The sequence below is a fragment of the Tursiops truncatus genome, chromosome Y, assembly GCF_011762595.2.
Source record: "Tursiops truncatus isolate mTurTru1 chromosome Y, mTurTru1.mat.Y, whole genome shotgun sequence".
NCBI lineage: Eukaryota > Metazoa > Chordata > Mammalia > Artiodactyla > Delphinidae > Tursiops > Tursiops truncatus.
Genome location: NC_133428.1, coordinates 5,229,636 through 5,239,295, shown reverse-complemented (window position 1 = coordinate 5,239,295; position 9,660 = coordinate 5,229,636). Strand labels below are relative to the sequence as shown.

The following is a 9,660-nucleotide window of genomic DNA, read 5'->3' as shown; positions in this document are numbered from 1 at the left end:
GGTGATTCAGGTATACATATTTAAGCATTCTTTTTAAAAATATTCTTTTCCATGATGGTTTATCACAGGATATTGAATATAGTTCCCTGTGCTCCACAGTAGGACCTTGCTGTTTATCCATCCTATAGATACTTTGCATCTGCTAACCCCAAACTCCCAATCCATCCCTCCCTTCCCCCTCCCCCTTGGCAACCACAAGTCTGTTCTCTATGTCTTTGAGTCCGTTTCTCTTTCGTAGATCAGTTCCTTTGTGTCATATTTTAGATTCCACGTACAAGTTATATCATATAATATTTATCTTTCTCTTTCTGACTTACTTCACTCAATACGATAATCTCTAGTTGCATCATGTTGCTGCAAATGACATGATTTCATTCATTTTTATGACTGAGTAATATTCCATTATATATATATATCTCTCACATGTTCTTTATCCATTTATCTGTGGATGGACATTTAGGTGGCTTCCATGTCTTGGCTATTGTAAATAATGCTGCTATGAAAATAGGGGTGCATTTATCTTTTTGAATTAGTGTTTTGTCTGGATATATGCCCAGGAGTGGGAGTGCTGGATTATATGGTAGTTATATTTTTAGTTTTTTGAGGACCCTTTATACTGTTCTCCACCAACTTACATGCCCACCAACAGTGCAGGAGGTTCCATTTTATCCACACCATCTCCGGCATTTGTTATCTGTAGACTTTTTAAGGATGGCCATTCTGACCGGTGTGAGGTGACACCTCATTGTGGTTTTGACTTGCATTTCTCTAATAATTAGTGATGTTGAGCATCTTTTCATGTGCCTATTGGCCATTTGTATCTCTAGAAAGATTCTTCTTAAATAAATACTTGCTTTGTGTTGCCTGATGCAGATTTTCTCAAGTAGAAAAGCCCTTGTTTCTTTTTTAGAGCATCTGTCAGAACCAGAGTTTTGAGCTCTACCTAAGAAATGCTGCTCCAGACACATTGTCCTTCTGTTAACAATCAGAAATGTTGTCAACCGGTGGCTTTAGGACGTAGAGTCAATAGAACAGCACAAGAAACATAAATACGAGATCTAACAATTGGGGAAGAGAATAAGCTATATTTTTTCACAGACAATGCGATCAATTAAGTAGCTCTGCTGAAAATGATGTATGTAAAAAAGACCTCCATGAGAAGATTTAGCAAAAGGATTCAAGACTTCCATGAAAAAAAGATCACAGCGTTTCTGGCAGATATAAAATCAGCTTATTAATAGGAACAATTCATGTCCTTGTGTGGGAAGACTCAATCGCATAAAATACAAATATTGCAAAACTACTTCATATTTTCTAAAAATTCCAACTGAAATATTGATGACTTTTTGTTATGAAATCTTGGAAAATAAAATTTATCTCAAGGCAAAATTGAGCCAGAATGCAGATGGCAATAAGGGAAATACTGGGCTTCCCAGGTGGCGCAGTGGTTGAGAGTCCGCCTGCCGATGCAGGGGACACGGGTTCGTGCCCCGGTCCGGGAAGATCCCACATGCCGCGGAGCGGCTGGGCCCGTGAGCCATGGCCGCTGAGCCTGCGCGTCCGGAGCCTGTGCTCCGCAACGGGAGAGGCCACAACAGTGAGAGGCCCACGTACCGAAAAAAAAAAAAAAAAATATGGGAAATACTAAGAAACTTGTCCTGTCATGTTAAAATATGATATAAAATACCCTCCAATAAGCGAGAGAACCAAAACCCGCAGGGGTATTTAATGTGAGGGAAACTTCTTATTACTGGGAAAATAACACATCAATACATGGCGTTAGAAAAACTGGCTTAATGAGTCAAAAAAGTTAGTTTTTTTCATCTCATACCGTAGAGCCAAGTGAGTTACAAATGTTTTGAGTTTTGATATTTAAAAATGAGAAATATTTTTAAAGTATGTAGGAGAATACCTAATCTCAGAATGAAAGAGGACTTTCTAAACATACAAAAGGATTAAAAAAAATAGAGGGAAAAAAAGAGAGATACAGCTACAAACAATTTCAAAAGGTCTGTACTTCCAATGATTGCAGTTCTCCAAACAACTGAAAAAAAAATGATGAGTGGAAAAAAAAAACATGTGCTATATTTAGAACAAGTATTGATGCCTTGTGTATTTGCTGCACTTAGGGTGCGTTAAGGCCTTGTTATGTAAATTATTCCATTGCTCAAGCAAGAAGGCATAAACAGCTCAAAAACTAATAACTAATTCCTCCATGAAATGGCCAACTTATGTATTTTGACCATTAATTCAAAAGTATGAAAGAAGGAAAACACAGAGCCACCTTTGAGTATAAAATTAGGAATTGTTAAAGCGAGAGCAGTTCTGAGGCATAAAGGGTGGAAAGGTAGCATCCTTACATGCCAGTTCGGTGGCCGTGGGAAGGGGAAAGCCTTTTAAGGTTTTCGACAGCACTTCCAAAACGGTTTGCAAGAGTCTTAAAAATGTTCACACCCTTCACTGTTGCAATGATATGTCTCAGAATTCAGAGATTTATGGGACAGTCTTTGCAGAGACAGCCCAAAATGGAAAACAATGTAGATCTCCACCAAGATAGGATGAGATACTTAACGGCACATCCGCTGAATGGGGTATTAGCCTGACTAATGACATGGGGAGATGCAAATCATATTGTTACGTGGAAAATAAATGGACTTAAAACCATATAGTTAAGCTTATAAATATATATATATATGTATATATTTTCACAAAATCTGAACATGTTCAGAGAGTTTATCCTTGGGTAATGGGATTGTGAATTTTTGTGTATGAATATTTTCCATTTGTTCCTATATTTCTTTTTTTTTTTTTTTTCTTTTTGCAGTACGCGGGCCTCTCACTGTTGTGGCCTCTCCCGTTGTGGAGCACAGGCTCCGGACGCGCAGGCTCAGCGGCCATGGCTCACGGGCCCAGCCGCTGCGCGGCATGTGGGATCTTCCCGGACCGGGGCACGCACCCGCGTCCCCTGCATCGGCAGGCGGACTCGCAACCACTGCGCCACCAGGGAAGCCCTGTTCCTATATTTCTATATTATTTTTAGTTATTTATAAAATGTATACTGTCAAATAAGGGTTTAAATCTCAGTGGAGTACAAGCTTGCTATGTGACAACATTAGAAACTTGGTCTTTTCCTCCCCAAAGGCCCCCAACTCCCAGATCCACCTTCCTTCCGGCCAATTCCTTCTGTCCCTTGAGCAACCTGGCCTCATGGTGGGTGGTCTTGTGTGCACTTTTCTGGTTTCTGCTGGAAAGATGTCAAGAAAGATGATTTTCCTCCATTTTGAAATGTACTCAATGTGGTATTTTCTGCAGGAAAAATCTCAGTGGTTATTTTTTTTTAATTATTAGCTTAAATCCCAGCTTTGACAAAATGTCTCACTTTCCAGAATCAACAATAAGAAAATGAAAAGGCAGTGGATACTAATCCAGTTCTCTGAAAACTGTGTTTTTAGTCTCTTCCTTTAACTATTGATTTAAAATAGACCTCCAGCTCCTGCCATCGTTCAGAAAGAAAATAGAAAGAGAGCTTTTATTCGAATCTATTTTTATAATTATTCAGAGCCAAGGAAGTCCATAAATTCCAATTCTTCACCCAGACCCAGAAAATGTATCACTGAATTGTTTTGACATATTTCATAGATGCTATACAACACAAAATAGTAAAAAGAGACTGCAGGAACCTCCATGGTACACATGAGTTCTCTTAGATGTGCTTGTTGGTGTTTTTTTTGTCATTGTTTTTCAATGCACGTCGCCAGACATTAATGGAAAATAGCCTTGTTTTTTCCTTCCAAAAGCAGCACGTCCACACTTTTTTTTTAATAACAAAACGCTGAATTGGGTTTTTCACTAACAATGCATCATGACTCCCAATCTTTCTAGGACTTTGTAAGAATTAAAATATACTTTACTCGTTCTGTCTCTTAAATGATAAAGGGGTCCTCAGAGTCCAGATGTCTTCACTGCAACATTGTACAAAATTTTAACGTATGCCACGTTTAATAATACAACTGAAATGTTGAGCTGGACTTCAGACAGTCTTTCTCTGCCGCTCGCAGACGGCAAGAATTGGGGCTGGCCACGGAATCCCATGAACTAGAATAAAGACATAATAGTGGAAGTTCCGTTGCTGAAGTCACAGTGTATATGAAAGATTTTGAAAATTGCCACTCTTGTGCCAATTTGAGTTCCACTATCAATCCATCAAGATGATAATAACAATAATACTAACGACTTTTTAAAAAACAATTTCCATGGCACGCCCTTGAGAAATGTTATCTTATTTAAATATCACAGCGTTTTTATGGCTTAATGTGTCACGTGGGACGATGGTACGGCTGAGATAAACCCCAGGCTTGCAGACGCGTAACACAATAAGCACGGTTTTCCACTTTCAAGAGCAAGGATGGTCCTCGAGAGCCATGGTGGCCGTAGGAGGAAAGGTGATGGAGACCAGAGCCCAACAGAACCCACAGGGCAGCCCATGCCAGGTGTTTGTGCCCATGGTGATTCAGGAACTCAGGTCCTTCCTATCTTGTGGTTCCTCCATTCCCTGGTCCCTTGTAACCCCTTTACTCAGTTGGGGGATGGGAAAAGAGCCAGAAGGGCATCTCTGCATCTTCACCTTCTCAGCCTGGAAGGGACACACGTCATTGGTGAGAATTAGTCACGTGACCCCACCTCCGAGCAAGGGATCCTGGGAAATATAGACTCTGCCTGAGATGCTGTACTCCCACCAACATTCTGCCATCCGGCAGCTGGTGCTTGAGGCTTGGGGGACGGGTAACCAAGCACCTCTGCCTCAGGGAACTTGCATTGCTCTTAACATTTTAGCAGTGAAGGAATTGAGATATCTAGGAGCCAGATTTAGATCCAGGCTACAATGTGGTAGGATTGCTTCTGAAAAATATGTCTTCTGGGCACTAAAATGTGAGTGGCATACCAAAAAAATTGGACCAAGATTTTTAAAATTCATTTTTGGGGGTTGAAAATGTCCCCTAAGTTATGTGTTCCCTCCTCTGTGTGACTTTTTGGGTTATCCGACTCTACAGCTGGAATCCCATCTGTTTACTTCTCCATGTGTCACTACAGACACTCCAAAGACAAAGAGAAAAGACATTTAAACTAAGAAATAACTTTTAAGGTGATGTTAGGACGTGAGAAAGGACCTGGATACCATGAAGGATTGTGACATTCTCTTCTATGGATGGAAGAGTTTTTGTGAACAGATGAGAAGCTGTAACTGGGACAAATGGATCCTGTATGATATTTTTATGGTGTGTGGACCAGGCCCAGGCGGGCAGTGGTGAGCAGAGTGTGAGATTTATGTAAATATTTTGTGTAGTAAACAATTCGGCCAGTCATTTAAAATTGATTGTATAGCATGCTTACATGTGAGTCCTTGAACTCCAATACATATTCACATATACAATTTTATATTAATTTGTATACATTTATATATTATATACTATACCTGTCTATCTATATCTATCTATCTGTCACCTATCTATCAATGTATCTATCTGTGTCTATGTATGTACGTACGTATCTGTGTAACTATCTCTATCTATGTATCTATCGTCTATTATCTATCTATCAATGTAACTATCATCTATCTATTTATCGTCTATCTATCTCTATCTATTCTGATTTCCCGTTTGTGTCCTCACTACTTTGCCCTCTATCTCAACTTCCTTCTGACACTTCAGCCATGGGAAACTTTTTACATAATCTAAAAGTGTCCTAGCGAGTTTTCTAAAACAAAAACATATCTTTCCGATGATTTACGCTACCCTACTTGGGGGGGGGCACAACTGTTGGATTTTTAAAAATATGACTTTTGACCTTGGTTCCACCATCCATATGTTATCTCAGTGGTTTTCCCAGTAATCCTATAAAGTGAGTGGCATCAGTGCCACCGGACACATACAGAAGCGGGAGTTGATGTAGACGACACCAAGGTTCCCCCGGCTGTTAAGGGGCAGAACCTCAATTCCAGCCCACTTCTCAGCGACTCAAGCCTTCGTTGCTTCTGCCATAAACTTCTAATCAGCCTCATGGTTGAGCGGAGCCCAGCACAGTACGCAGGTTGGTTCTGATTCGATTCTGGTTCTGCAACATGGCTTTGGATGGACAAGTCACAGCCAATGTCGCATGGTGCAGGATCGAACCATATCATCTCTATGCGCCCTTCCCCAGAAATCACCTCTTCCAAGAGCAGTGGGGAAGCTGCAGTGGAATACAGTGTGTGAACGTGTTCTGGAAACCATAGTTATATATTTTAAACCCTGGAGAAAAGTGGCAAGGATCATGGAAATAGCACCAGGAACTCACCACGCTGCCCATCCTTGGTCTGGTCTTACACGATTAGAAGTGCCGCAAAGTCTCCTGCAGGGCTCGGCATCTTGCAGCGTGAATTCAGTAGCAGGTCACCCCTCACGAGGACTGAAGTCCTGTCCAGATTCTTCAGAATGAGAGCTGCGTCTGCAATTACACACCAAATCTTAAAGAGCGGGTTTGAAAGCCTGGTTTGGGTTTTGTTTTTCGGTGAGGACCTGGGAGCAGTCGAAGAGTGACCGTTGACTGCTAAGCGAGGATGTGTGCTTGTGGACACAGATTCACAAGCACATATGCCAGATGTGAGACGTTGGTCATCTGGGAGGAAAAAAAAACCCCTATCTTTTAGTTAGTATATTATTTACAAATCACAACAGAACCGTATGTGATTGCAATGAATGATCTCAAACCACATACACCCCCATTCTGAGCAAACTATTTTAAAAGACTCAGGATGACGAAATCTCAAAGTACTCGAGTACCTGTCATTGTGACTGAATCCACCAGAAAATTTTTAAGATTTGTGTTTGTTTTCCACGGATGCTATAACCAATTATATCAAACGGGTTGTCTTAAAACAAAAGGGATTCATTCTCTCTCAGTCCTGGAGACCAAAAGTCTAAGATCAAGGAGTCATCAGGGTCGGTTCCTTCCGGAGGCTCCAGGGGAGGGTCCTTCCTGCCTCTTCCAGCTTCTGGGGGCTCCGGGCGTCTCTGGGCTTGTGGCCTCATCCCTCCCGTCTCTGCCTCTGTCTTCACAGGGCTTCTCCTCTGTGTATCTCTCCTCTTCTGTGTCTTATAAGGACCCTGTCACTGGATGTAGGGCCACCCTCATCCAGGAGGACCTCAGCTCAGATCCTTCACTTCATCACGTCTGCAGAGACCCTATTTCCATGTAAGGTCCCTTTCTGACATTTCAGGTAGACATGGATTTTTGGAGAACATTATTCAACCAACTATGATGTCATAGCATTTTCAACCAAAAAGTAAACACTTATTTAAACTCTAGTCCAAATACGCCTATTACTTTTTATCTGTTGCTCGATCCGAGGTCATCTTGCTGGAGGCTAGAACTTTCTTAGAAATGTTTTTGCTGCAGGGAGAGCCGTGCTTCCCTCCTATGCATGTTATCCTGCCCAGACATCCCTCTTTCTTAGCCCAGTAAAAATGGCTTCTCCACAAATAACTAGCCCTTAGACTTCCATATGACGTGGCCTTTGAGTCCCCTGGGACAGGAACACCCCCTAGAACCACCATTAATGCTTCTGAGTGTCTCAGCCTTGTAGCAACCTGACTTGTAGTCTTATGTCTTTTGAGAAGATGGAGAGTGTAGACCACCATATACCTCTTCATGTCATGCTACCTCACCTACATCAGGACAAGGCAAGCCCTTAAGAATGTATGTTGAAGGAAATCCCTGGCGGTCCAGTGGTTAGGACTTCGTGCTTCCACCGCAGGGGGCACAGGTTCCATCCCTGGTTGGGGAACTAAGATCTCGCCAGCCACACAGCGTGGCCAAAAAAAAAAAAAAAAAAAAAAAAGAATGTATGTTGAGTTCACCCACAGAAGTTTACCACCAGTTCTTAACCTTACATGAACCCAGAATGATGGGACAGTGAGACGCTTTACCATGTTTTTCTAGGTGACGTGTATGTAGCAGCCTATGTCTTGGTTTCTGTACCATCCTGGGTCTCCTTTCCTGAGGCAGTCAGTCCAAATGAGTCTGTCCCTAAAAGGCCTTGCTGCATTTACTTCTCTAGCACAGTGGTTTCCAACCAGGAGTGATTCTGCAACTCAGGACATCTGGCAACGTCTGGAGACATTTTTGGTTGTCCAGCTGGGGGAGAGGAGGGTGGAAAGTGATATTGGCACGTAGTGGGTGGAAGCCACGTCCCACAGTGAAGGACGGTCCCCACCATGGAGGGTGACTCAGTCCCAGAAAGAGTGACGAGACTGCCTTTGCATGAGAGACTCAATCTGTTGGTCTCTCTCTCTGTCTCTCTCCACGCACCTATCCATCCATCCATTTGTCATCTACCTTCCCTATCTATATATCTATCATCTATCTAATCTATCATCACCACCATCATCATCTAGCTATTATCTATCTACTATCTACTGATGTATCTATCAGTCACCTATCATCCATCTATGTATCATGTATGTCATGTATCTGTCTACAATCTATCTTCATCATCTAGCTAGCTATTATTATCTACTATATATTTATGTATCAATCATCTCTATCCATCCATCCATACACATATATATCATCTACTTATCTCTATCATCTATCTCATGTATCTATCATCTATTGTCTACCTATCAATCATATCATCTATATTTATGTACATAGCTATCAATCATCTATCCATCCATCCACACACCTATTTATCTACCTCATCTATCTATCATTCATCTGTCTTATCTATCATATCATCTACCTATTTTCTTCCTATCTATCTATCAAATTGTATCTAGATCTACGGTGGTGGTTCTCAACTAAGGGTGATGAGGGGACATTGAAAATATCCGGAGCCATTCTTTGATTGTCAGCCCTGGAGGGGAGGATGCTAGTGGCATCTCGTGGATACAGCCTACAGATGCCACTAAAAACGCTACAGTGCACAGGACAGCCCTCACCCCAGAAAATGATCCAGCCCCAAATGTCTGTAGTCCTACTGTTGAGAAACCCTGTCCTGGATGAAGGGTTTGTCTATGGAGGATGAACTCTTCAAGCAGGATGTGTTTCCTACACATCAGGGTACCCTGATGCCCATCCCGGTACCTGGCACACCCCAAGGGGCTGTGTAGTCACCCTTAAGCAAATAAACGGATTCATGAGTGAGACAGTGTCCGTGCTTCCCACAGTCTTGAAAACCCAAGCTCTCTTTCCCTTCAGTGACTGCCACTCTTTCCAGATTGGCAGCACGGACAAAAGTCACATGCTTGCCCAATATTTATCTTGCATTTGCTTTCTTCCTTCCTCTCGCGGGAAGCCAAAGAGTGCATATTTGAGGAATACTGCTATAGGCACCCGAGATGTCTCCTCCCTAAAGAAAACTGGCTGCAGGACTGCTGTGGCGCTCTTTCTTCAGCCTCCAGTAATCCTGATTCACACTGGAGCCGGTCCCACCTCACCTTCCTGTCAGAGACTCGGCTGGAGCTGCCAGCTTGGACTTAGTTTCCTTGCTGGTGAAATACTCACAGAGAAGAGAATAATTCCAACGTGGTGGATAAAAGCAGTTTTTCAACCAATCTGATCTAAGCGCAGACTCACTTGAAGTGGCTTTTGCCCTTGAAAATATCACTGTCATGACTGCCT

General features: G+C 42.1%; 1 long non-coding RNA gene across 1 annotated transcript; it reads right to left on the bottom strand.

Moving 5' to 3' along the window:
- Window positions 1-3,502: 3,502 nt before the first annotated feature.
- On the bottom strand, window positions 3,503-7,935 carry LOC141277699 (uncharacterized). The gene is made up of 2 exons (XR_012329448.1): window positions 6,819-7,935; window positions 3,503-6,483 (listed from the first exon to the last, which is right to left on the bottom strand). It is a non-coding gene; the product is annotated as an uncharacterized lncRNA (long non-coding RNA).
- Between the last annotated feature and the right edge of the window lie 1,725 nt (window positions 7,936-9,660).